A 27,514-nucleotide genomic window follows, 5' to 3' on the forward strand; every position below is an offset into this window, starting at 1 on the left:
CCCCATTGGTTGCCCCTCTGTTGCTGGGACAGAAATTTGGTCAGTTGGGTTGGCTATTGGCTGCTGAGGGGCTACTTAAGCTGCTGCACGTCGCTGAAGAGCTTAACTCTCTTGCAACGTGCAGCAGATCACCCGCCCTCCTCTCCTTATATTTAGGGTTGTTCTTATGGCCTTGCTATGCCTGTCTAGGGGTCATCTGTTTTCGAGCAGGGACCCAGTAGGAATTTTGCCATTTGGCTGATTGGCTGGGGCCACTTGGTTTTTGCCTACCGTGTAGCAAATCATCACAATTTTGTAAGGTTGGCGGTTAGGCATTTGGTTCAATGTTTTGGGGAGGGGACGTGGTTGGCTGTGCCTGCCCCTCCATTGCTGCTGCTGGGGAATTTCATTAAAAGAATCCAGTGGCTCGCCTTGCTTTTGTCTGAACCCTGTCAAGGGGCTAGGGCCACGCCAGAGCCCCTGGGAGCATCTGGGGTGAGCTGTGAGATCGTAGAAGTTCTCACTCCCCCAGAATGCTTTCCCTTACTGACTTATGGTGGTGCCCAGTGTCCGTCCTGTTCCTGCCACCATGCAGGTTCAGGTAGCCTGGAACCAAAGCCTAAGCAACCACTCACATGCTTTAATCAATAAAGTTGTGCCCAAAATTTAATGCCAAAAACCTTAAACTAAAATTTGTGTCTATTGTGTCTTCATTTGGGGGTGGTATATAAAAACATAATAAACCATTAAACATTAAAAAATACTTCCCTATATGGGGTTGCCTTCTAGTGTATTCTAAAGGTTGTATAGTTACCGTATTTTTCGCTCTATAGGGCGTACCTGACCATAGGGCGCACCTAGTTTTCAGAGGGGGAAATCAAGGGAAAAAATATGAAACCCCCCCCCAGCTCTGGGAGCAGCGGGCAGCCTGTGCGTTTCTCCCAGACCTTCTCCCTGCTATTGTGGGAGGTGGGGGAATCCCCCCAACTCCCGCAAAAGCCCACAGGAGGGAGAAGGGACTGACTCAGCCAGTCAGTCCCTTCTCCCTCCTTGGGGAAAAGCCCTCAAGAGCGGCACGCTCTTTAAAGGCTGTGCGGCTCCTGCGGGCTTTTCTACGAGGTGGGGGAATTCCCCACCTCATAGAAAAGCCCGCAGAAGCCGCGCAGCCTTTAAAGAGCACGTGGCTTCTGTGTGCTTTTGCGGGAGGTGGGGGAATTCCCCCATCTCCCACAAAAGCCCACTGGAGCCGCACACCCAGGTCCAGGAGCAGCGCGAAGGTGTCACACGCCTTCCTGCTGCCCCCCGAGCCTGTGGGGGTGGCGATGGGGGGAAGCGCTGCTTTCCCCCACCGCCAGCCTCAAAGACCAGACTCTCCTGGCTTCAGCGAAAGCAACGTGAAGCCTCCGGAGCGCAGGTTTCGGAGGCTTCACATTGGTATCGCTGAAGCCAGGGAGCCTGCATTCGCTCCATAGGATGCACACACATTTCCCCTTCATCTTTGGAGGGGAAAAAGTGCATCCTATAGAGCGAAAAATACGGTACATCTCCTTGACTTGGGGGGTCACATAACTCCATACCCTCCCACATTTCTCCGATGAAAATAGAAACATTCCTAAGGATGTTTTCCTAAGGAAAAACGGGACATTCCAGGATCAAATCAGAAACTGGAAGGCTTCTGTAAATCCTGGAAAATAGGGACACTTGTTACATTATCTGAACATTTCCTCCAATATCAACAATCCCAGACCCGATGAATAGCGTGGGAGGTCCTGCTGGTGACGCGCCAACTGGGGGCTGCCCAGTTGGCTTCGTAACTTGTAACAAGGTGTGAAGGAACTGGGACTTGCTTTTATGGATGGTTATGCATGGAAATGTGTGTTTTCTTGTCTGTGCATTTGGGTTGTGTAGCCTGATAGGAGGAATTGTGATGCAAAGGCAGTGGATAAAAAACGGCTTTTTGAAAACGTGAGCAAATCACAGTGGATCTCAGTGTGATAAGGAAAGCCACTGGGAGAGAAAGGTGCAAAGAAAACTACAGTATACGAGAGAAAGTGAGATTCAGCAGTAGAGTAAGTACTGAGAGAAGAGGGAAAGGTGATTGCATTTTAATCTACTTTATTTTGCTCTGCTGGGGAATATATGGGTTTTCTGTAACTTTTCCATGTAATATACTTTTGCTTAAAATGCCATATTTTTTCCATCTTAGTATTTCCCCCCACATTTTTTATACACCTGTGAGTTCTCAGTGTATTGTAAACACCCTCAAACCTGGAAGCCATAACCTGTACTACCCTACCTTGAGAGGCATCAGGGAGACCATAGGGAAGCATTTAGGCTGATTAATAAAGGCAGGCAAGTAAAAATATCCCCCATCCTTTATCTGGTGGCAGCAAGATCTTTAAGTGGGAAAGGGGGGGTGTTGAAGTCAGAGGGGTACACGCTGTTGTGGCTTGATTTCCCTTCCCCAGGTAGTACCAGACCCCCAGCTGGATGTGTGGCTATCCCATAGGACCCTTGGGGTGACCATGCCTGATTTATGGAATGCCCTCTTTGGTGAGGGGCATCTTCCTCCCTCAATATTAGCATTCAGGAGGCATTCTAAAAATACCTGTTTACCCAGGGATTTGATGGCTGAAATCTGTGACTCATGTTAACCTTGAAATTATTAGCTGTGTGGGTGATGTGACTGTTTTTAAACGTGTTTAATGCTCTATTGGAAGTGAGAGTTGGACCATAAAGAAGGCTAAAGAAGGCTGATCGCTGAAGAATTGATGTTTTGAATTATGGTGCTGGAGGAGACTCTTGAGAGTCCCATGGACTGCAAGAAGATCAAACCTATCCATTCTGAAGGAAATCAGCCCTGAGTGCTCACTGGAAGGACAGATCCTGACGCTAAGGCTCCAAGACTTTGGCCACCTCATGAGAAGAGAAGACTCCCTGGAAAAGACCCTGATGTTGGGAAAGATGGAGGGCACAAGGAGAAGAGGACGACAGAGGACGAGATGGTTGGACAGTGTTCTCGAAGCTACCAGCATGAGTTTGACCAAACTGCAGAAGGCAGTGGAAGACAGGAGTGCCTGGCGTGCTCTGGTCCATGGGGTCACGAAGAGTCAGACACGACTAAACAACTAAACAACAACAACTACAACAAAATGCTTTATTTCTTTATTTTTTAATTGCCTTCTTTTGTTATTTGCTGCCCTGGGATATGAATTATTATCATCACCATCCTTGACAAAAGTGCGCAGGGAAATAAGCTTGTCTGCCCTTAGGAGTATGTGTAGTTAGGAATACCGTACAACCATTTCAGGATGTTTTATGTTCATCATTGTAAAAATAAAAGGAAATCCCATCTGAACCATTAGCCAACCACCCATTCCCCCCCCCAAAAAAAAATGTTTGTCTCATCTGCACAGACACTGTTCAATGTTTTATCTTATTCTAGGATGGTAAGGATAAGATGTGATACATTTTTCATTTTATTCCAAATGGCCAGTTTTCCATCCAGTTCTCCAGCTTATAACACCCAAAGCCCGCTTCCTTATCCGCTTCCTTTTCCTTAACTGTGCTTAATGATATGGATCGCCATGTTTAAAAACTCTCTTCTGAGCTGATGTTGAAACATTCCAATTAGCCCTGCAATGGAAGGGCTTGTTACAGCAGGTCAAAATTTCTGGTGGCATTATTTTCCCATGGGAAATACTGAGAGTAGATCTTGGCATTTTCTGGTTTTTTGAATTAAAGCTAGGGGAGAACTAGAGAAACAGGGAGGCCCGTGAGTTTCAGAAATGTGTGTGCATGTTTTGGATTTTTTTTCTCTCTCTCCTGTTCAGAAATGCTGAAGCAATTAAAAGTTGAGCCAAACTCCCTTCCAAAGTTGAGCTTGGTTCATAATCAGTTCCTAAAAAGAGCCATGCAATTACTGCTCTAGCATTGCTTAGGAAAACAGGAAGCTGCCATAGATTGACTCATGGCATTAGTCTACCTAGCTCAGTGTTAGGTAGAGGTTCTCCATGCTTTCAGACCCTCCAAGTCCAACTTGGATATGCAAGGGTTTGAACCTGGATCCTTTTCCATTGATGGGCTCTTCTTCACTCACACCTGCTGACATGGCAGGATGAAGGGAAAGGAAAGTGGCTGATCCCAGACACACCCCTTTAAATGGATGATTAATACAAGCAGATGTCAAGGAGAAACTTGTAGAATAGAGAGAGAGAGAGAGAGAGAGAGAGAGAGAGAGAGAGAGAGAGACCCTCTTCTTCCTTTCTCTCCCTAGAAGCAAGGGTCATTCAATGAGACTGAAGAGTGGGAGAGTCAGGAAATATCCATCCAATAGTGCATCATTTTATGATGTAATTAATGTTAAGTATAATTGGTTTAATTGACAAGGAAATGAAAATGTGTGTGTATTAATGAAGGTTTAAAATCGGAAATGGCTAAATGTCTATTGCTAACATTGGGGCTTTTCCACAGTAGTTTTTCTAACAGACTCTGAGCTCCTTAATGGGTTAATGAATAAATGCTGATTATTTTCTACTCTCTGCTGAGGGTTGAATCTTTGATCATGTGATGAAGGTATTGAGTTGCAAATCTCCAAAGTATCCTTTAGTCTTTTGTCTCCCATATTCCATGGAGTAAGGATGCAAATGAAGTTCTCCTGAAGGGAGAGTAAACAGCTTAAGCCCAATGGAAGCTGAAATGCAGGCTGTGGAGAGAGAGAGAGAGAGAGAGAGAGAGAGAGAGAGAGAGAGAGAGAGAGACCTTTGCTTTTAGGTCCGTTTGGATCTTCTAAGATGCTAAGGCTGTGCTGGACAGCACAAGACATCGTATGGATATTTTGGTTGTTTCTTTGATGCTTATGTTTTGCTTTGAAGAGTTATGCCAGTCAAAGCTTGAATAATATTTTTATGGGCCTGGTCTGACTCCAAAAGGAATCTGTTCTTATGCTTCCAGTCACTTCAAACTGCACGGTAATAATATCTGCAACAATTGATACCCTTCTGCAACATGCAGTGATGGCTAACAACTTGGACAGCTTTACAGGGGGGTTAAATAAATTCCAGGAAGATCAGTTTATCAATGGCTAGTAGCCATGATTGCTATATATTATGCCCAGCTTCAGAGGCGGTATGTCTCTGAGCACCAGACATTGGGGAATATGAGCAAAGAGTTCTATTGCTCTCAAGTTTTGCTTGCAGCCACCCTGGTAACATTTGGCTGGTCACTGTAAGAACAGAAAACCAGAATAGATGGGTCTTTGGTCTGATCCAAACATTGGTTTGAGAACACCATTGGGGATCAACCAATGGAATTATTCGGCAGTAAGTTCAATGCAGATAACAAGAAGTGCTTATTAATCTGTAATTAAGTAATGAGGTTCACCACCATAATATGTGGTGATGGACTCCAATTTATTTATCTTTTGAAAGTACAGTTGTACCTCAGAAGTCGAACAGAATCCGTTCTGGAAGTCCGTTCAACTTCCAAAACTTTCGACTTCCAAAGCGCGGCTTCTGATTGACTGCAGGAAGCCCCGTCAGACGTTCGGTTTCCAAAAGAACGTCCGAAAATCAAAACAACCACTTCTGGTTTTCGATCGTTCGGGAGCTAGAACGTTTGACTGGCAAGGCGTTTGGGAACCAAGGTACGACTTGTACTGGACAAATTCATATGGTAGTAGAAGATAGTCATAGCAGCAAAATGAATCTTCTATGAGCAGAGATAGCACTTGTCCGAATCTCATATTACAGGGAGGCTCTTGTCTCTAGGCATAAGATCCAAAATTTAAAAATAAGGATTTAACCACTGTTAGCTCTAACAATTTCATAGGTTCCCATTCCCTCCTGTTGCCATTTGGGAAATCCAGGCAATTAGGACATAAGAATTAGCATACACTCCTATCTGTATCATAGTTATGTGTTTTGAGCATTCCTAGAGTTGTTTCCTTGAAGGCCACACCACCTCACCAGGAGAATCCAAAAGGTATGTTTCCTACCTTGAGGCACTTTTGTTTTGTTTTGTTTAGTATTTGTTTTGTGACCTAGAGAAAGCATGCAAGCGAGCAAGCTAACAAGCAATGGTTGACTCAGAGTGTGCCTTTCTATAATAATGCTTAACTTTTTTTCTTTGCTTAATAATTTTACAACTATTTTTGTGAACTGGATAGGGAGGAGAAATGGTGGATTGCTTGTGATGCATTGAGACAAGCTCTGCACTAACCATTTACCTATTAAAAGCTACACCATCGACTGGATAGGGCAGGGAAGATTTATTTGAGCCCCATGCAGTACCAGAGTATTTTCCAGAACATTCCCAGAAAAGGAGGGTTGGGTGTCAGTGTATACATACATAGAGATCTGTTTCCAATAGTTCATGCTTTCCATATACAGTAGAGAAATTAGTGTTTTGGATGGTAAAGTTGAACTGATTTTTTAGGGAGGAAAACAGCATTCAACTAGAAACAAACGTTCCTCACATTTTAAATTTTTTTGTGTGTTTGCTTACTTTTTTGGCAGTGGAAGTTTAGCTGTAAACAATACATGAATTGAAAAATATATGCCTTGTGTTATGGCTTAATTTTTAAATAAGACATATGGAGTCAATATTGTCTGAAAATCATAATTGGGCCTTCTTACATAGAAGTTCTTCTCCTGTCTGCAAATGTGCAGAGAATAAATTATTATTATTATTATTATTATTAGGGCGACAGTGACATTCTGCTTATCATGAAACAATTTCATAAATAAGTGCTATACAAGTTGTATTGCAAGGAAAACAGCAAGGTTAAAAATTGCATCCCTACCAAGTCAAAATTTTACCAGCTTCCACTATCCAAAATCTGGGGAAATTTTGGATAAGAGCATGGGGGGGGGGATCCTTAAATGAACACTTTCCAAATGTTTACTTTTCCTGCAAAGATATTTTCACTCTTTTGCCTTCTCCTTCAACTCCCTAGAGTCTAGAATAAACCTCTTTTTAAAAGTTTTATCTCCAAGTAAAATAGCTTACCCTACAGAACCTAGGATCTCCAAGCATTGATCATTTTTCAAACTGTTCTTTGACATTTCATATATTCCAGGGAGAAATCTGTGTTGCACCAGCAAAAAATCTGGTGTAATTCAACTTGACCTTTCCAGGAGATACACAACATTTAACATTAGCTAAGGCACACCTATGATTTTTAATTAATTTGAAGCCTCCCTCCTTCCAATGTTCTTGTCTCTCCCTAGTCCCTTGATACAGAAAAGCTGTCAAGTTGGAGGGCGGGGGAGAATCAGATTAATGGATTAATTTGGGAAATGCAAAGCAAGTTGAGTGATAACATAATACTCAATCATCAGCCACTTCCTTTCTCCTTCTTTTTCCTCACAAGGGTGGACAGGCTTCCGGACAATTATCTAGAGCCAACAAAAAATTGCCATGTGCATTTGCTGGGCTTGGAGGATCCATTCCATTTTTTGGATTAATTTCAAAACATCTCAGTGCAATACTTAGACATGAAAATGGACCTTGATCCCTTAAGACTATTCTCATACTCAGTGAGGTATATGCCTCTCTCAGAGTGGTTGACATCAACCTCAGCTATCCCCAGGAAAAACAAAATATAAAAATTCCTTAAAGTAGCACCTTAGAAACCAACTAAGTTTGTTATTGGTGTGAGCTTTCGTGTGCATGCACACTTCTAGGTATCTGAAGAAGTGTGCATGCACACGAAAGCTCATACCAATAACAAACTTGACATCTTTCCGCAGGGCCTGCAAGACGGGAGCTGTTCCACGAGGCCTTTGGCCATGGCACAGTCTGACTCCCTCCTTCTGTAATCCTCATAGCATTGTAGCCCAATGGTTGCCATTAATTTGACTCTGAATTGATTTTACAATGAATTGATTTTGGAATGTATTTCAATTAATTGCTTGTGATTTTATGTAAACTGTGTTATTTTTATTGTTATTAGCCGCTCTGAGCCCGGTTTCGGCTGGGGAGGGCGGGATGTAAATAAAATATTGTTGTTGTTGTTGTTGTTAGTTGGTCTCTGAGGTGGCGCTGTGGGTTAAACCACAGAGCCTAGGACTTGCCAATCAGAAGGTCGGCGGTTCGAATCCCCATGACGGGGTGAGCTCCCGTTGCTTGGAACCTGCTCCTGCCAACCTAGCAGTTTGAAAGCACATCAAAGTGTAAGTAGATAAATAGGTACCACTCCGGCAGGAAGGTAAACGGCATTTCCATGTGCTGCTCTGGTTCGCCAGAAGCAGTTTGTCATGCTGGCCACATGACCCGGAAGCTGTACGCTGGCTCCCTCGGCCAATAAAGCGAGATGAGTGCCGCAACCTCAGAGTTGGCCACGACTGGACCTAATGGTCAGGGGTCCCTTTACCTTTAAGGTGCTACTGGAAGGAATTTTTTTATTTTGTTTTGACTATGGCAGACCAACATGGCTACCTACCTGTAACTGTCCCCAGTAAGACATCTTGACATAAGAAAGACAGTGATGTAAGGAAAAACCCCGAAAGACCACACCAATGGCCCATCTATTGCAGCATCTTGTTCTCACAGTGGCCAAACAGATGCCCATTGAATGCCTGAGAGCAGGACCTGAGCACAACAGAACTTGTGATTCCCAGCAGCTGGGATTCAGAGGCATGCTGCCTCCAGGTGTGGTGGGAGAACATTATGGCTTGTAGTGTTTGTTAGCCTTATCCTCCATGAAACTGCAATCTTGGCTTGATTTAATAAATTAATTTAATAAAAAGGTAAAAGTAAAGGGACCCCTGACCATTAGGTCCAGTCGTGGCCGACTCTGGGGTTGCGTGCTCATCTCGCTTTACTGGCCAAGGGAGCCGCTGTACAGCTTCCAGGTCATGTGGTCAGCATGACTAAGCTGCTTCTAGCGAACCAGAGCAGCGCACGGAAATGCCGTTTACCTTCCCACCGGAGTGGTACCTATTTATCTACTTGCACTTTGATGAGTTTTTGAACTGCTAGGTTGGCAGGAGCTGGGAACGAGCAACGGGAGCTCACCCCATTGCAGGGATTCGAACTGCCGACCTTCTGATCAGCATGTCCTGGGCTCTGTGGTTTAACCCACAGAGCCACCCGCATCCCCCAATTAATTTAATACCTCGTTCCATTTCTAGCACAACTTTCCCCTAAGGAGCTCAAGATGGCTGAAGGAGCCCTTCCCTCTTTTATTTTCACAGCAACCCGATGATTTAGGTTGGGTTAAAAGACTGTGACTAGGCCAAGGTCATCCAATGAGCTTCAGGGAATTAGAACCCCTGTCTCCCAGTCCCAGGCTTTGTCCAACACTATACTGCACTGCTAACAGTTATGCTATTAGGCATTTGAATAGGCTGAGGAGCCAACTAGCAGCTTCCTCCTGCTTCCTTTTGTCCATGGATGTTCAAATGGCTTCAAGACAGCCTGGGGTTGGCTAATGGCATTACCCCTCTACCAACCAATGGATGGTTGACTGGTGGATAATCCCCTCCACTTGTCAAAGCTGGCTTGGGGGTGGGGGTTAAAGACCTGGCTTGCTGGGCCAAAAAGATCTCTCACCCTGATCTGCATTGAATGTCTCTCAATGGTTTCAGGCAGAGGACATCTCCAGTTCTCCTTGGAGTTGCTGGTGATCAAAACTCGGGTCTTCTGTACATAAAGGAGATGCTCTGCCTTCAAGCTACAGGTCTTCCCTGAAGCCTGGTGAGGGGGGAAGAAAATCAAGTTCCAATCATTCAATTTTTGTTGCTCATATTTTGTCTCATCTCCATCTTTCCTGACTTCAGGCAGATGTGCTGCTGATGCTGTGGCAACACCTTCAAGAATTTTAGCTGTGAAATATCTGCAGGAAGAAGTGAAGTCACCTGCAGGCTAAGTGCACACCATGTGAAAACAGCAGCTAAAATCTCATATGGTTGTGATTTTAACATATTAATCAAGATCCTCGTTTGATCTAAAAGCAAAGAGACCTACACAACCTGACACTCCTACCTGATTATTCTCCCCCCATTCCTTGGAAGACAGGGGGAGAAAAAAGGATGCTGACTGATCCTCTTGTGGGTCCTAGAATCATAGAGTTGGAAGAGACCCCAAGGGCCATCGAGTCCAACCCCCTGCCAAGCAGGAAACACCATCAGAGCACTCCTGACATATGGTTGTCAAGCCTCTGGTTAAAGATCTCCAAAGAAGGAGACTCCACCACACTCCTTGGCAGCAAATTCCACTGTCGAACAGCTCTTACAGTCAGGAAGTTCTTCCTAATGTTTAGGTGGAATCTTCTTTCTTGTAGTTTGGATCCATTGCTCCGTGTCCGCTTCTCTGGAGCAGCAGAAAACAACCTTTCTTCCTCCTCTATGTGACATCCTTTTATATATTTGAACATGGCTATCATATCACCCCTTAACCTCCTCTTCTCCAGGCTAAACATGCCCAGCTCCCTTAGCCGTTCCTCATAAGGCATCGTTTCCAGGCCTTTGACCATTTTGGTTGCCCTCCTCTGGACACCTTCCAGTTTGTCAGTGTCCTTCTTGAACTGTGGTGCCCAGAACTGGACACAGTACTCCAGGTGAGGTCTGACCAGAGCAGAATACAGTGGCACTATTACTTCCCTTGATCTAGATGCTATACTCCTATTAATGGCATGGTTAGGCAAACTAAGGCCCAGGGCTGGGTCCGGCTCAATCGCCCTCTAAATCTGGCCCGTGGATGGTCCAGGAACCAGCGTGCCCCCACATGAGCAGAATGTGCCCCCCCCATTCAAAATGCATCTCTGGGTCATCCGTGGGGCCCGCCCAGTGTTCCCACATGAGCAGGATGTGAGCCTCTACTTAAAATGCATCTCTGGGCTTATTCGTGGGGCACAGGAACTCGTTCATCCCCCCCCCAAAAAAAATATAGTCCAGTTCCCTACAAGGTCTGAGGGACAGTGGACCAGCCTATGGCTGAAAAAGCTTGCTGACCCCTGGCTTAAGGTATATGACAGAAATTAAACCATGCCTCTAACAAACAGAGCCTTTTCTGCTGTAAATACCTGGCCCCTTTCCTGATCAGTAAAGACTTATACTTTTTCCAGAGTCCTTTTTTATTTGGGGGGGTGACAACAGAGGCTATTTGCACCCCCTGATTCTTCCATTTTGCATATTTAAATGGTGGTTTTGTTATTTGATTATTTGGAATGACTGCTTTATTGCTGTTTTGTGTGTGTGTGGCTTTTTTAAAAAAATAAAATCCTATTGCTATTCTAATACATTGTTTACCGCTCACGGGGGTTCTGAAGACAAAAGGGCAGTACAGATAAAAGATTTAATAATCCTAATAAAATAACATGGCAAGTAGTCTGCATCCAGCTTGATGGCTCTCGTGTCATACAGACCTGATGCAACGTTCAAAAAATAATAATTGGTAATCTGCCAAGATCTATAAAGCTGCTTGAAGAGGCTAAAAAGAATAGTTAAATTTATGGGCTGACTTTCTCTCTCTCTCTTTTAAAAGGGTTTTTGCATTGTCTCTTTCCTAAATCCAGCAAATGCAGATGGGTAAAAAAATAAAAAAATAAAATGTCAGAGCAGGTTATAAATAAAGAACCAGTGTTGGGACAGCTGATAAAATATGAATACTATTCCAAAGAGCTTAATGTGTCAGCTCCTCGCAATAGGAAAGGGGATGAAGTGCGTATGTGCTCCTGCTGCTTAACAGTAGGGTTGAAAGAGGCTGTCGCAGTAGCACAAGTGGAAAATTTCCCCCGTCTTTTGGCAGGTTTCCAAGGTGTCGATTCAACTTATGAAAAATGTGATGTTTCATTTGATTCCAAATGGCACGCATTGCATCCTGCGCATGGGGTTTCCGTCAGGCAGAAACGCAAGGTGGCTGGGATGGCTTCAAAAGAGGACTGGGCAAACCCACGGAGGAGAAGGCTACCAGTTGTCAAGGTGTCAGGGAATCCGATCCCAACCTCCCCAACCCCAGCGGTAGGCTGCCAGGAATAGATAAAACAAGGAAATTTATTCTATATTCACAGAGAGAGGCTTTGGAAATGCAGTCTCTTGGAGTAATCATAGAATCATAGAATCATAGAGTTGGAAGAGACCAGAAGGGCCATCGAGTCCAACCCCCTGCCAAGCAGGAAACACCATCAGAGCACTCCTGACATATGGTTGTCAAGCCTCTGCTTAAAGACCTCCAAAGAAGGAGACTCCACCACACTCCTTGGCAGCAAATTCCACTGTCAAACAGCTCTTACTGTCAGGAAGTTCCTCCTAATGTTTAGGTGGAATCTTCTTTCTTGTAGTTTGGATCCATTGCTCCGTGTCCGCTTCTCTGGAGCAGCAGAAAACAACCTTTCTCCCTCCTCTATGTGACATCCTTTTATATATTTGAACATGGCTATCATATCACCCCTTATCCTCCTCTTCTCCAGGCTAAACATGCCCAGCTCCCTTAGCCGTTCCTCATAAGAAGAGTTTGGATTTGATATCCCGCCTTTCACTCCCTTTAAGGAGTCTCAAAGCGGCTAACATTCTCCTTTCCCTTCCTCCCCCACAACAAACACTCTGTGAGGTGAGTGGGGCTGAGAGACTTCAAAGAAGTGTGACTGGCCCAAGGTCACCCAGCAGCTGCATGTGGAGGAACGGAGACACGAACCTGGTTCCCCAGATTACGTGACTACCGCTCTTAACCACTACACCACACTGGCTCATAAGGCATCTTTTCCAGGCATTTGACCATTTTGGTTGCCCTCCTCTGGACACGTTCCAGTTTGTCAGTGTCCTTCTTGAACTGTGGTGCCCAGAACTGGACACAGTACTCCAGTTGAGGTCTGACCAGAGCAGAATACAGTGTCACTATTACTTCCCTTGATCTAGATGCTATACTCCTATTGATGCAGCCCAGAATTGCATTGGCTTTTTTTGCTGCCGCGTCACACTGTTGGCTCATGTCAAGTTTGTGGTCAACCAAGACTCCTAGATCCTTTTCACATGTACTGCTCTCTTCTTCTTCTTCTTCTTCTTCTTCTTCTTCTTCTTCTTCTTCTTCCTACTTTCAATGCTCGCTGGGTTCTGGGAGATGGTGGGTCTGGAATGCTTTCTAGTGATGACTCCTCCTGCTGCTTTCCCATTATTTCCCCACTTTGCTCTTCATCTGCCTCTGAGTTGTGACCTCCTGCAGACCACTGTTGCAAATCTATACTGTCTTCCTCTTCTCTGGAAGGTTCACGCTTGGGAGGCGGTTTCTGCCACTCCTTCTCTGTCCTGTCCCTGACACTAGTACTGTCTGCCTCTAAGGTTGCAGGCAATAACGTGTCTGAATATCACTTTCTGGAAGCAGGGGCGAACGAAGGTGTCGTGACACCTGGGGCATGGTGTCGCTACGTACGACACATGAGGGGTTGCTTGGATGAATCAGGCCACCTTTCCATTGTCTTGGGACCTCACATTCTGCACTGAGTGGAGATGGCAAGGACTGAACCTGAAACTTTCTTTATGCAACACATGGTGGTATAGCCCATAGTGGTACAGCCCTGCCTTGAGTTCATGGGCCTCCAGTGTGAAATATAGCTTCATAAGCAAAGATAGAAATTGTGATGCACTCCGCAGCTGATAATCAGGCCAATTTCCACCTCCAAGAGAATTGGTGTATTAAATTTACTTTCAAGGACTGACATTGGGGTCGCATTAACATTCGCACTCTGGTCATTGTAACATTTCCAGACCATTAACATTATTCCAGTACTCTATTGTTGGGAATTAAACATTTATGAGATATTTAGCAAGAGTCTGTCTGAAAGAAGGAGAGGCCAGGAGGTACCGTGAGGTACAATTGTAATACTTATGCTTGGATCTAAGGAAGATATCATTCATGAAACATTCTCTTTTGCCATGGAAATGTGTGTGTGGAAGCTATACAAGATCAAGGTGTTAACATCCTTGTTGTGAAATTTGACCAGTCTAATGCAGGGGTTCTAAATTGGCACTGAAATTACAAGTGGATTTAGTGGTCCCTCCTCTAGCTAGTGAAGATGTTTTGAGGCCTTGGGGGCTCGGTATGACCCAATGTCTTTCTAAAATAAAACCCAAAGTGATTCCGCAAGGTCATAAAAATGCATTAAGAGCACTGCTGGATCTGAACAAAGGCCCGTCTAGTCTATGTCCCAGGAACCTATGAGAAAGACATGGGTACAATGTTACTCTCCCTCTCCCAGCAACATGTTTTCAGAGGAATGCTGTCTTTGAACCTGAAAGAAGTAGCTGTTGATAGCTATATCTCCCATGAGTGTATCCATTTTAAGGCCATCCAAGTTTGCGGCCATCACTACATCCTGTCGTATTGAGTTCCTTAGATTACTATGTGCTTTCTTTTGTATGTCTTGAATTTTCCAACATTCACCTTGATTGGATAACCCTGGGCTCTACTTACAAGAAAGGGAGACAATTTTACACACCTCTATCATGGTGATGTATGGAAGTGAGAGCTGGACCATAAAGAAGAAACTTTACTATGAATCAGCAGCTTTCTGCTGGTTGAAGGACTGGCTGCTTCTTAAGAACACAGACATTTTAGATTTGGAAGGTTTTAACAATTTTTTTGGGTGGCATGCATATTTGTGGTATGACAAGGTTAAGGTTCATAAAGGCTTTAAAAATCATATTGTCAGGAAAGCATTGTATAATGTTTGGATTAGATATAAAGACCTATTGGAGAACAAAACTCCAAGGTGGCTTTCACCAATGGAGGCAAAAGCAGTGAAAAAACTTAATATGGAGTGTATATGGCCAAAATATTGGGAAATTTTAGAACAGGAGGGTAGTAACCTAAAATTGCAGAGTTTTGAGAGATTAAAGTCCGAGATTGGCTCCATTATTACCAAATATTGGAGGTTTACAAGGTGGATAAGAAAATTGGCTTCCAGGTGGAGAAATCCAAATTGGAAACTGAACTGTTAGAATCCAATACTAAGAACTTGTCAAAAATGTACAACTTGCTGCTGAAATGGAATACACAGGATGAAACGGTTAAATCAGCTATGATTAAGTGGGCACAAGATATTGGACATAACATTTTGTTTGCTGACTGGGAAAGGTTGTGGACCACCGGTATGAAATTTACGGCGTGTAACGCCCTGAGAGAAAATATTATGAAAATGATTTATAGGTGGTACATGACCCCAGTCAAGCTCGCAAAAATTTACCACTTGTCAGATAATAAATGTTGGAAGTGTAAAGAAAATGAAGGCTCATTCTTTCACCTCTGGTGGACGTGCCCAAGGATTAAAGCTTTCTGGGAAATGATATATAATGAAATGAAAAAGATGTTTAAGTACACTTTCCTGAAGAAACCAGAGGCCTTTCTCCTGGGTATGGTCAGCCATGTGGTGTTAAAGAAGGACAGAACTTTGTTTTTGTATGCTACAACAGCAGCAAGGATCTTGATTGCAAAGTATTGGAAGACACCAGATCTACCCACTCTGGAAGAATGGCAGATGAAAATGACAGACTACATGGGACTTGCAGAGATGACGGGCCGAATCCGAGACCAGGAGAAAGAGACAGTGGAAGACGATTGGAAGAAATTTAAGGACTATCTTAAAAATATTACAAGATAAATGAATGTTAGATGGACAAGGGTTTAAAAATAATGTGGTTTTCAGAGATGTTGAGTAAGGAATGACCGCTCCCCACTTAAAACGGGGGGCGCCCTTTGCGGGGACGCATGCAGCCCTGGATCTGGAGTGGCCCCATCAGCATAGGCTTTGCCTTCCCTCAGGTGGGATACCTGGAGGTCCCCGCCTACCCCAGTGAGTTGTCCAATCCCACCTGGGGGAAGCGTTGCCAGGGAAACCAGGCCAGGTAGGGGGAGGGATTACCTGCCCACACAATAGAGGGTGGATCTTAATTGGTAATCCTCACTTGGCTCCAGAGCTTCTCCCACCCTACCCACCCTCAGTTAATGTCTTCTTTTGCAGGTTAACTTTTCTTCATAGGTTTTGCAGGTTAACCTGTCTCCACAGGTATGCGAGCGCTGCTACGATAAGGTCGCTGTTAAAGGGCCGGAAAGGAATTTCCCTGCATTGGCAGGTTTCGCCTTTCCCGTAGCAAAACGTCACAACTTTGGCGGTATCAGGCCTTGGGCGGAATCCTTTAGTCCATCTTCCTCTTTGCGGCGGCGATACCAGGGTTCCCCGTTAAAGGGGTTTTTGAAGGGAGGCTTTGGCCGTACGCCGAAAGGTCGTCATTGCTCTCCCCTGCGGCGGCGTAACGGGGGCGGCTATCTCTGCTTGAACATATGTTCTCCAGAGCCGGCCCATCCCCCCCACACACACTGGATAACCCTGATGCTCCCTAGGTCCCCGGCTGGGGACTGGGGAGGGAGAACGCCCAATGCCTGAGCCAAGGTCTACCCACATTTGAAATTTAATAAAGTTGTGGCCAATTTAATCCCATAGCACACTGTCTAGAGTCGTTATTCCTCATGACGGGGGGGACCACTCGGGATCTGGGGACTCCGCCTGTCCACGCAAAGGAATGGAATTAGTAAAAAAAAAAAATTGGGAAATAAGGGAATGGATTTGCTGATGGGATAACGAAATTAGAATACAAAACGGTGAGGTATGAGGAAGTCGGGGAAATTAGGTTGAGAAAATAAGGTTGGAAATTATACTTGTTGTCTTTTGTTTGTGTTTGTTTTTATCGTTGTTGTTTGTATTTGTATGTTTTTATTGGAAAATTTAATAATTTATTTTTTTTTTTAAAAAAATGAATTTTCCAACATTCACCTTGATTGGATAAACCTGGGCTCTACTTACAAGAAAGGGAGACAATTTTACACACCTCTATCATTTCCTTTTCCCAGTGGTGATGTATGGAAGTGAGAGCTGGACCATAAAGAAGGCTGATGGCCGAAGAATTGATGCTTTTGAATTATGGTGCTGGAGGAGGCTCTTGAGAGTCCCATGGACTGCAAGAAGATCAAACCTCTCCATTCTTAAGGAAATCAGCCCTGAGTGCTCCCTGGAAGGAAAGATCGTGAAGCTGAGGCTCCAATACTTTGGCCACCTCATGAGAAGAGAAGACTCCCTGGAAAAGACCCTGATGTGGGGAAAGATGGAGGGCACAAGGAGAAGGGAACGACAGAGGACGAGATGGTTGGACAGTGTTCTCAAAGCTACCAGCATGAGTTTGACCAACTGCGGGAGGCAGTGGAAGACAGGAGTGCTTGGCATGCTCTGGTCCATGGGGTCACGAAGAGTCGGACACGACTAAACGACTAAACAACAACAACATTTCCTATCTTACACACATTTTTTAAAAAACAAATGTTGGAGAAGGTGCCAGATTAGGGGAGGAAGTCTCTACTTGCTGGAACAGGACGAAGAGGCAACACTATAACATGTCTGAATGAGAAGTGGTCAACTAAATTCAGCTTCCTGTAAACTGGAAGTAGAAAATGAAAACACCATCTGGAGCAAAAGTATGACACATCCACAGTTTCGATGCAAAGCTTACCACTTTGTAGCAGCCAACGATCTTTTATTGAAATGATTTCCAGGCCATGACTAAGGAACCAACAAGTTGGGAGATGGGAAACCTTGTGGTTTCGTGGGCGATGATTTTAGTATTGCAATGGCATATGGTGGAGAGGTGCCCCTAGGAAAGCAAGCTATAAAACATCTTCCTAGTGGTAAAATATTATCTGGTTTTAGAATGGCCCTGCCCACCCAGGCTGACCATTGGGCTCTTGTGGACAGGACGGGCTGTAAAGGGCTTCCTGTCTGAGCCTTCTTCTTTTCTTCTTTGACGATCACTCGTAGCTGAGTAAGATTGTCTTCCATAAACATGGTTTTAACAGTGAGTCTGTAAGTGACTGTGGAGGCCAATTCTGGATCCACACGTCCTTCCACAGTGGGGACATAGGTTTCTGGGTGGGAGTTGATCACAGTGTGGATTTGTCAAGCGTACCTTCCTCTTAGCACATTTCTCCCTTGCATCCTGTGTTCGAGTGTCTTCAAAGCCCATGACACCTTTGGTAAAGGCTGTTCCCCAATTGGAGCACTCACAGGCCAGTGTTTCCCAATTGTTGGTGTTTATACTATTTTTTTTTATTTTCCTTGACCACCAGCATTATGCTTTCCATTTTCAAGTCTGGAATAGAGTAGTTGCTTTGGAAGACAATAATCAGGCAATGAAGAATTCAGTGCTTCGACACTGGTGATCTTTGCTTCTTCCAGTACACAGGCATTAGTTTGCCTGATGCATAAAAAATTTCAGAGACGCCATTGATGGAATCTTTCAAGGTCTTCCTGAATCTAGAATTTGTCCCATGGTCTGGTTCTTCTCCTCACCACTTTGAAGAATGGGTGTAGCTCAGTGACAGAACATCTGCCTTGCATGCAGCAGGTCCAAGGTTGAATCTCCAAGTAGGGCTAGGAGAGTCCCCTGCCTAGGACCCTGGGGCTCTGCTGACAGTTGATGTAGATAGATCTGAACTAGTAGACCAGGGGTTGGCAAACTAAGGTCCTCGGGCCGGATCAGGCCCAATTGCCATCAGGATCCGGCCTGCAGACTGTCCATGGATCGGCATGGGGATTCTGTTTGTTCGGGCTGTGCCATTCCCCCCCCCTGCGCCATTCTATTTGCCCCCTTCTCCCTCACACACACCGTGGAGGTGCCTCCTCCCTTCTTCCTGGCTTCTCCCAGCCCTGCCTAAAGAAGGAAGGGGGCTGGGCTAAGCTGGCTGAGTGCCATTTTAAGCAGCCCCTCTCTGGAGCCAGCCCTTTCGTGCCGCTCATCTTCCCTCCTCCTCCGCTGCCCTGGTGCTCCTGTGGGCCAGAAAGTAGAACGGATGAACTCGCTCTGCCTACTCACCAGAAGCAGCAGCAGAGGTGTTGGCGGTGGTGGCAGCCCCAGGGAAGGTAAGCACAGCGGCTGGGGCTGGGGTGGGGTGGTGAGGAGGACTACGTGCCCCCCTCACCTCTTCTTCCAGCTTCCCCCCCCCCCCCCGCTGTGGTTTCTCCAGCCTGCCACAAGGTCTGAGGGACAGTGGACCGGCCCACGGCTAAAAAAATTGGCCAATCCCTGTAGTAGACAGTACTGAACTAGTGAGGTGGCCTAACTATAAGGTCACTTCCTATGTTCCAAAAACTACAGATGGAAACTTGTTCCAAACTTTTCATCAATACAGGGGTGCAGCGATTTTATTTACTGTTTTTTCCTTGTAGTGCTGCATTGCTACACACTATAATAGAATTATGTAGCACTTTGACCTGTTGAGCTTGAGCTTGAAGCCTTTCCTTGCTTCCTTCCAACCCCTATCAGCCATTCTGTCACAGGATCTGGATAAAGATATCTGCTTCTTGACCAAGTTCTTGATCCGTGTCCGAAAGCATTCACTTAACTCAGAGCTCTGCTTCCCCCGAGGGTCAAAGTTCAAGTTTTATTCTGTGTGAACCAGCAGGAAGTATCTCAAATCAAGCCACACACTCAGATCAACTGGGCTTATGGAAGGAATTTTGTTGGCTATTTTACACAGTGGGAAGATAAATGAACTACCCATCCAAGCTAAGATCACTTGGAACCTGCAGTGAGTGCACTTTATAAGGCTTTCTTGAAGTGCAGAGCTCTGACACATGAGGAGAAACTTGATAGCTCCAGTAATCACCGGGTCTATGACAATGTCCTGCACAATTGAGGCTCCCCACATGAAGAAGGGAAAATTAATCAGGAATCGTTTATCTTACTTTTTAAAGCAGAGATACGGAGCCTATGGGCCTACAACAATTGTTGGACCCCAACTCCCATCATCCATGTTCAGAGACTGCAGAGATGAGATAGGCCGAATATTCAAGAACTCTAATATGCACTTCTTTGAAGCCTGCCTCAAAGTTGCATGCCACCTTGCCAATATTCAGGAAAAAAATGTGCTTTCTGTCCATTTCAATGTGAACTGTCATTATCTGCAGCTCCTGGATTAAAGTGTGGATTAGGAATTAGGATTTGTCAGTTTCAGCTCTCTCGGTTTCTGGTTGTTCTAATATTAAATTTATTTTTCCACTTTTCTGCAGAAATTTGCATTGTTGAAAAATAAAATTAAAGCAGAGGCTCACATTGGACAGTCATCTCTTGTGGCTGCTTTAGCTCTCTATTATCCTAGGTATCCTCCCAATTAAGAATTTTTATTCTCTCAGTTGCCCATTTTTCCAGTCTTAAATTCAGTTCTCTACATTTTGCAGCAATTAGTGATTTTTTAAAAATTAAAATCCTCATGAAAATTCTCCAGGGTTTTAGTGCAAATCTATTCTAAAACACACATTTTTGTATGCAGTTTTCACTAATGTACATATTTTTGCAAGCAATTTCTTTTGTATGTTTTTTTCACTAGTATATTCATTTTTTGCCTAATAAATTCAATTTTATAAGCATTGCTTGGTTGGGTTAACTATATTTGGAAGGATGGCTGGTTTTAGTTCCCATATCATTTCAGAAATTGCAAATTATTTAATGCAATCTAAATTGAATTTCTCCTTCACCCCTAACTGGAACAAAAATATCCTTTTGAAGTCACACTTCTCTTAATTTTATGATGGCGTTCTCAGCTCCAAAAATGTGTTTCAAATATATATTTCAGGACAAAGTATATTTAGAAACATGTTCATTGAGATAATGTGTGTGTGTGTGTGTGTGTGTGTGTGTGTGATGAGATATGTATTTAAATTAAATAAAATTTAAATGCAAAATTTCGTATGCATTTTTCTAATGTCATATTAATGCAGAAAAGGGACAGAACAGATTTATGAATCAACACATCTGAAATAAACAAGGACCAGATGCACAATGACTATATTAGATGTCTTGCCTGTATAATATATGTCAGTAGATTAAAGCTTCTACTGATCTGTGCATTTTATTTTGAATAATTTTATGAATTTGGATGTAATTGTTTTTCTTGTAATTCACCTTGTTGTTTTTTATGATGAAGATATATATGGAAGCTTTTCATTTTTCACCCAAGTTGCAACCATGTTGTCTTGAGTTTTTCCCTTATAGCATACAGAGGAGAAAAAGAAATCATTTGAAATAGTTAATCCAGTGCATCTCCTTACAAACTGGTGCTAGCATGCAGCTCGCTTTGCCCAGGGCAAACTGTCTTGCTTTGTAATAAGCAAGGAGTCTGGGCAGAGGGAAGAGAATGACTGAAAGAGCCTATAATTTCCTTTTTCTTGTCCTTGGAGGCATTGATCTCCACTGAAGAATGGTTCTGTCTTATGCATCAGATACCTCAATTAGAACAGCATCACGCCTGCCTAGGAGCAACATTTCATTTGGTCTGAATTAGGGCTGTGTCAATATTCACCCATTTTTGATGTTCAAGAGGAAAGTGCTGCTTTTGAGGCAACTGATTTCCAGGGAGGGGGTGGCCGTAATGTTGAGATGTAGGAGGTGTTTTTTTTAGCCTATTAATTACTGTTTTCTCTCTGCTGCAGCTGCTTTGGTATCATTGATGTTCTTCAGAGTTCAACAGACCCAGCCAATCAGGGATTGCATAATGTCTGGGATGATGTCTCAATGCCAGTCATATCTGGTTTCATGAGAGCATCGCTGAGAGCAAGTGGTACCCATGAAGGGAAAGGGCGATGCAACCTGAACTAGTCAAATAGGTGATCTCAAGCAATCACAACATAATACATGGGATGTCAATACACTTGTAGTCTGTAAGATATGACAACATGCCGGTGTCATTGAAAGAAGGCAAGACAGCCTTCAGAAAGTATAGACAGATCTCATTCTCAATGGGCAAACACATTTGCCCCTTTAAAATGCAATCTCTGAAAAGTAACAGAAAAGGGGGTGTATTTTTTATGCTACTGAAAATGTTTGTGGGAAGCATTTCACTTTTAGTTTATCCCTACTCGGAAAACAAGATATGTCCTAAGTATGGTTGGCATTTCCTTCAAGATTAGCATAACTATCATTAAAATTATGCTTGACCCTCTATAGGGATTTCTGTTGTTGTTGTTGTTGTTGTTGTTGTTGTTGTTAATCATGTCATGTTTGCTGGAAGGAGGGTGTGGGAAATTGCAGTCAAACATAATTATGCATGAGTGCTAGTTAGTGCATGATGGGGTTAAGACAAGGGAGCTGCATTCCTAGACTTGGCCTTCTCTTCTCCGATGAGAGAGGAAGTGAAACCTTCTATTTTCTTTCCCCACTCTGCGCCATGTAACTGACCAAGAAAGACATGACTAAGCAAGCACCAAGCTCACAGCATGTATCTGAAGCTATTTTTCTGTATTCTCTTTTTTTAAAAAAAATAATATTTATTACTTTTAAACCTTACAAAAAAGAAGAAAAAGAAAAGAAAAAAGAAGAAGCAAAAGAAAGAAAAAAACAATACAATACAATATATAAACAGTACACAACACAACATTAACACATTAGACTAAACAAAACAAAGCAAAAACAATTTAAAAACATACATCATACCATTTCAATGCCTTATCTTTCATTCCCTTGTTTCATTGACCTCCTCTCACCTTCCTTTTTGTATTCCACTTCTATTAATTGTTTCAGCAATTCCTTTCCATCTTTCTATAATTTCTGTCATATAATTATCTTAACTTATTTTAACCTTATTTTCCATTAATACTATAATACTTATTTATGCTTAACTCCTTATAACATTTCTACTAAAGCCATATAATTTCATTCCAACATTTTTCTGACACTCATTAATTTTACAGTATTTCTATAAATAAACTTTAAACTTTTTCCAATCTTCTTCCACCGTCTCTTCTCCCTGGTCTCGGATTCTGCCAGTCATTTCTGTCAATTCCATATAGTCATCAACCTGGTGATCTTCTGTCTGAGGCTCTTAACTCTTTTCCAAGTCCCTTCTGCAGGTCTTCTTCATATTTATACATGCACTTTACTTTGTCTTCTGCTGATCTTGTTCTTAATTTCTTTCCTTTGATGCTGAAGAGTAGATCTCGGGGAAGCTCCGACCTAGCAATGTTTTTATTCCTTCTCGACAGGTCAGCCAAATCTCTGTAATTAAAACTAAAATCCAAAAGATATTTCAGGATGTGTTTCAAAATCCCTCCAAATCTGAAAGTCCCCACAACTCCAATCTCCTCCTGACCCAGGTCCAGGTCCCAAAGGTCAGTAAATCCCTGCATGAGGTGATCTATCCAACTTTGCTTCTCCAGTCCAAGCAGGGATCCAATCCTCAAAATCTGACTTTCTCTGAATTCAATCATAGAAGGCAACAACTTATAGTCATCAAATTGCCTCTGTAAGGCTGGGGCTCTCTCCCTCTCCACTTGTATTACTTTAGGTTCAACAACAACAACTTTCTCCCTCGCCTTCTCCACAGTTTGCCATGTCAAAGTAGATCCCTGTATCGATTCCTGAATGGTTTCTGTATAGATGTTCACTTTTTGTCCCAGATTAGTCACTTTTTGTCCCAAGTTATCAATTTTGATAGTCATCAGATCCGTCTTCTTGTGGAGCTGTTCCAATGAATCACTTATCTTACATAATGCAATCACTAAGGCTTCTTCTGTTGACATTCTTAACCTATCCAAGGTCAATTCCTGGTTCTCACGGTTTTTTATCTTGCAGCTGGAGATTCCACCAGCTCAACTCTTGTAACAGTTTCAAAGGCTCCCTCTAGAGGGAAACAATTTCTATTTGTATCAATCCTTTTAAGCACAGTTCAAGCAATAAAATTAGTTTCAATTTTCAGTTACTTTTACTCCTTTTTAAACGCAGAAGGAGACAATGGAAACAATGTATTTCTCTTATTTAACTAGCTGTCAAGATACGTTTTATTCACAGTCAATGAACTTTCCCAAAACGTCAGTCTTACTAGCAGCCCGTTTCCAGGTTCAGAGCGGTGGTAATTTAACTTTCTTCACTCTCTCCTGCAGGCTTACGTGATCCCAAATTTCCCCCCCTCTTCTCCTGCTTCCAAGGGGGGGGGTGTTTAATGATTTTAGCCGATGGAAGTTTAATCCTTTACAGAGGACTTTCCAAGACTTTAGCTTGCAAGCTCTTTGCTTCAATCTATTTACAAAAGGGGGAGGCGGACTTCCTGTTTGAAACCTCCCCGTTTCGGTGCCAAATTAAGACGTTTAAAAATCCAATTTTCCGTTCTACTCACGGGTAGTTGTTTAGGATCAAATTGTCCACAGGAAAAAGTCAGCGCTCTCCGGCAACAGCAGTGCGGCTTCACTCCGTGAAAGAAGCAGTCAATTCGAAGCACCGTGCCGCTCACCCCACGTCACTCCGGATCCCCGAAACTGGGTCTCCCTGTGAGTAGGGGAGGCACAAAAGGTGCCAGCCGAATCCCACGTTCACAGGCTTCTCCTGCCTGTGATTTTTAGTGGGTCTCCGCCTTCGCCGTGGCGGCCAGACCCTGATTTCCACGGAGCAAATTCCTCCCGATCAGAGGAATTACGCCATTGTCGGAGGCGCCAACCCGGAAGTCCCACTATTTTTCTGTATTCTCTACCCAATAATATTCTGCCTGTGTTCTCCTTGATACTGCTTGGATAAAGGCTTGAATCTGACCTTTGGAACGTTTTGTAAGTAAAGCATTTTAAACTTACTTAACAGTGTGCGGTCTGTTCATTTCAAGAGGGGTAGCAAGAAAGGAGCACTGTTTGCAAGCAAACTAAATGGAATAAAACAATCTAAGAACCTATATTCATAATATTATATTACTGCTTGACTTGTGAGTTTAAACTCTGCTTTGTTTGGTTGTAGAATGAGTTTAGCCCTCTTTTTAGAATCCAGGCATCCAGCCAATTCTTCACTGGATTTGGTTTTACATGTGTTGGTTTTAACCTCTGATTTTGTAAAGTACATTATGTAAATCACCTTGAGGCCATTTGTATAAGGCAATCAATAAGACTAATAAATTAGCAGTAATAGCGTTTACTATATCACTTAACAACTGTAACAACTTCCGTAGAATTTCCCTGCTGAGCACCATGGGATAAGCCTTTGCTCGCTTAAGTCTCGACATATTACAGCCACTCGCTGACAGGGTCAACATGGTTTTAGAGCTCAGAGGTCAACAGTTGACATGATTTTCTCACTGTGTCAGCTGCAGGAGAAATGCCAAGGGCAGAGACGTGAGCAACTTACACCCTCCAGAAGCAATGCCTCAATGCCTTTTACATGCGCTGTGTCAGGAAGATTTTGGGCAGGACAGCGTTTCAAACAAAGATGTGCTCTCCCAAGCTCCCCATTCCCAGCATGCTCGCACTCCTGTCTCAGCGACGTCTATGCTGACTTGGTCATGTCCACAGAACAGAAGATGGCAGGATCAACAAGGATGTCTTCCGGCACCAGGACCATTGGTAGACCAACTCTGTGTTACAAAGATGTCTTAAAATGGGAAATGAAGGCAGGCAACAGGAGAGATGTTGTGGTGCATCTACATCAGCAAAACAAGATGCCTTCATCTGCCCCAGCTGAACAACAAAACAGCTCTCTCCAGCCATAGCATTCGCTGTAGCTCACCAACTGTTTGACTTCACCCCCAAAGGTTCTCTCTTCCATTGCCTCCCAAGACATATGGAAGCCAGCCATATCACTTACTACATAAAACGTCTCAAAGTGTAAACAACAACACACAAATGCAAAGATTGAAGACAACATCAAAAAAAAATTACAACATTATTTACTTATTTACTAAAGGTGCTCATCCTGCAATACCATTAAAGGGCAGGTCCTGCCCCACCTTATTATATGCCCTAGGACCCTCGAACCTCCTGGTATGTCCCATGGAGGACCTTACAGTCTTCAAACAAAAATACCTTGGAGGTCCCGGTCCACAGAGAGGTTAGGCTGGCCTCAACCAGAGCCAGGGCTTTTTCAGGCGTGGCCCTGATCTTGTGGAACGCTCTGTCACAAGAGACTAGGGCCCTGCGGGACTTGACATCTTTCCACAGGGCCTGCAAGACAGAGCTGTTCCACCAGGCCTTTGGCCAAGGCACAGCCTGACCCCCTCCTTTGGTAATCCTTATAGAACTCTAGCCCAATGGTTGCCATTAATTTGATTCTGAACTGATTTTAGAATGTATTTCAATTAATTGACTGTGATTTTATGTAAACTGTGCTACTTTTACTGTTGTTAGCTGCTCTGAGCCCAGCTTTGGCTGGGGAGGGTGGGATATAAATAAAAAATTATTATTTTATTTATTTATTTATTTATTTATTTATAAAAAGATGAACACCAAAGCAGGCAAGGGTATATCATTCCAACAATAAACATACATACAATTTTCTTTCTTTACCAACAAACTAGAACGATAATTGTAAAAGTGAAATCTCACTCCATACCTATTCTGACCTATGAAACAATTACCAAAATGAAGGGGAGGGTGTATTCCTAAGCAGAGGGGACTGGAAACTCCCTGCTTCTATAACATAGTTGTTGTTTTTAATTTGAGTATATAGTACTTTTATTTCTGGTAGCTTTTGTGTTTTTGGAACAATGGTTCCCTCGTTCATCCTATAAGCTTGCACGGCTTCCCCCAAGAAACGGCAACTAAACTTTCACCTGCTAAGTCTGCACTGAACAATGTCTCCTGATTTTTTCTGCTCAGAACATGAGATTAGACACAAGAAATGATGAGACACAGAGGGGGAAGGAGTGAATCACAGGTAGGAAGGTAGGGGGTAATAACATGAGAGGCAGCCACACAGCAGAAAAAAAGGGGGGGGAAGGACTTCAACATAATAGCAGAGGGAAAGCTGAATATGACTCAGCTAAAGTGAGCTGGAGTTCAGATGGGCAGGCTTATTCTGAGACGAGGAAACAGAACATTCACAGCAGGGCTTGATGGAAACACTCTCTAGCCAAGGCACTTGAAATGTGAGTCAGGACTTCCCATAGAGACAAGGTCAGCTCATTTTTGACCCCCATCATACCAAATTCATATATAACCACACCACTCAGGCAAACTATGAATCAGCTTGTTGAATGACAAGCCATAGGGTCAATGCACTCCGGCTAGAATTGAATGTACAGTTTCAGGAAAGAGGGTAGCAGTCATGGTTCTCAGCACCGAGGCAGCTCTGAATCTTCATTCTTCTGTGGCACTTGAAAATGTGCCTGCTCTTCCCCCCACACCGCACAAAAAAAGCACAAGATGACAGAGATCTTAAAATAATATCGCTGTATTTTCCTTTTTCATACAACGGCTCTCACAGATTTGCTTCTCATCACTTCACAGCTTGGCTCCCATTCTTGGAGGAAAGGGATTAAGAAGCTTGATCCAGGGTAGATAACCACAATGGGGGCGACTGATACAATTTTGCAATGGGGGATGCTTGAGGAATTTTGATGTTTGCCAAGTCCCATATGGTATGCCCTACACCTCTCATATTAATGCGAGCAGTAGAATGAGCCTAGCTACTAGAATTCATACTTCTTCACATAGTTCACAGCAGTATAAATTGAGTGGCATTTGCTATACTCCAATTCCCATCAGCCCCAGCCAATATGGCCAATGATCGGGTGGTGGGAAGTTCTTGTT

At 43.5% G+C, this 27,514-nt stretch overlaps 1 long non-coding RNA gene across 1 annotated transcript in view; it reads right to left on the reverse strand.

Annotated features, from left to right (window-relative positions):
* Nucleotides 1–4,545: 4,545 nt before the first annotated feature.
* Nucleotides 4,546–27,514, reverse strand: part of LOC309338163 — a 50,600-nt gene continuing 27,631 nt past the window's right edge. Inside the window, exons 2-3 of the long non-coding RNA XR_014154775.1 lie at nt 9,535–9,675; nt 4,546–4,684 (exon numbers count right to left, since the gene is read on the reverse strand). This is a non-coding gene — a long non-coding RNA (uncharacterized lncRNA). The remainder of the gene's footprint in view (nt 4,685–9,534; nt 9,676–27,514) is intronic.

This window comes from Podarcis erhardii (genome assembly GCF_964252035.2).
Source record: "Podarcis erhardii genome assembly, chromosome: 3".
Classification (NCBI taxonomy): domain Eukaryota; kingdom Metazoa; phylum Chordata; class Lepidosauria; order Squamata; family Lacertidae; genus Podarcis; species Podarcis erhardii.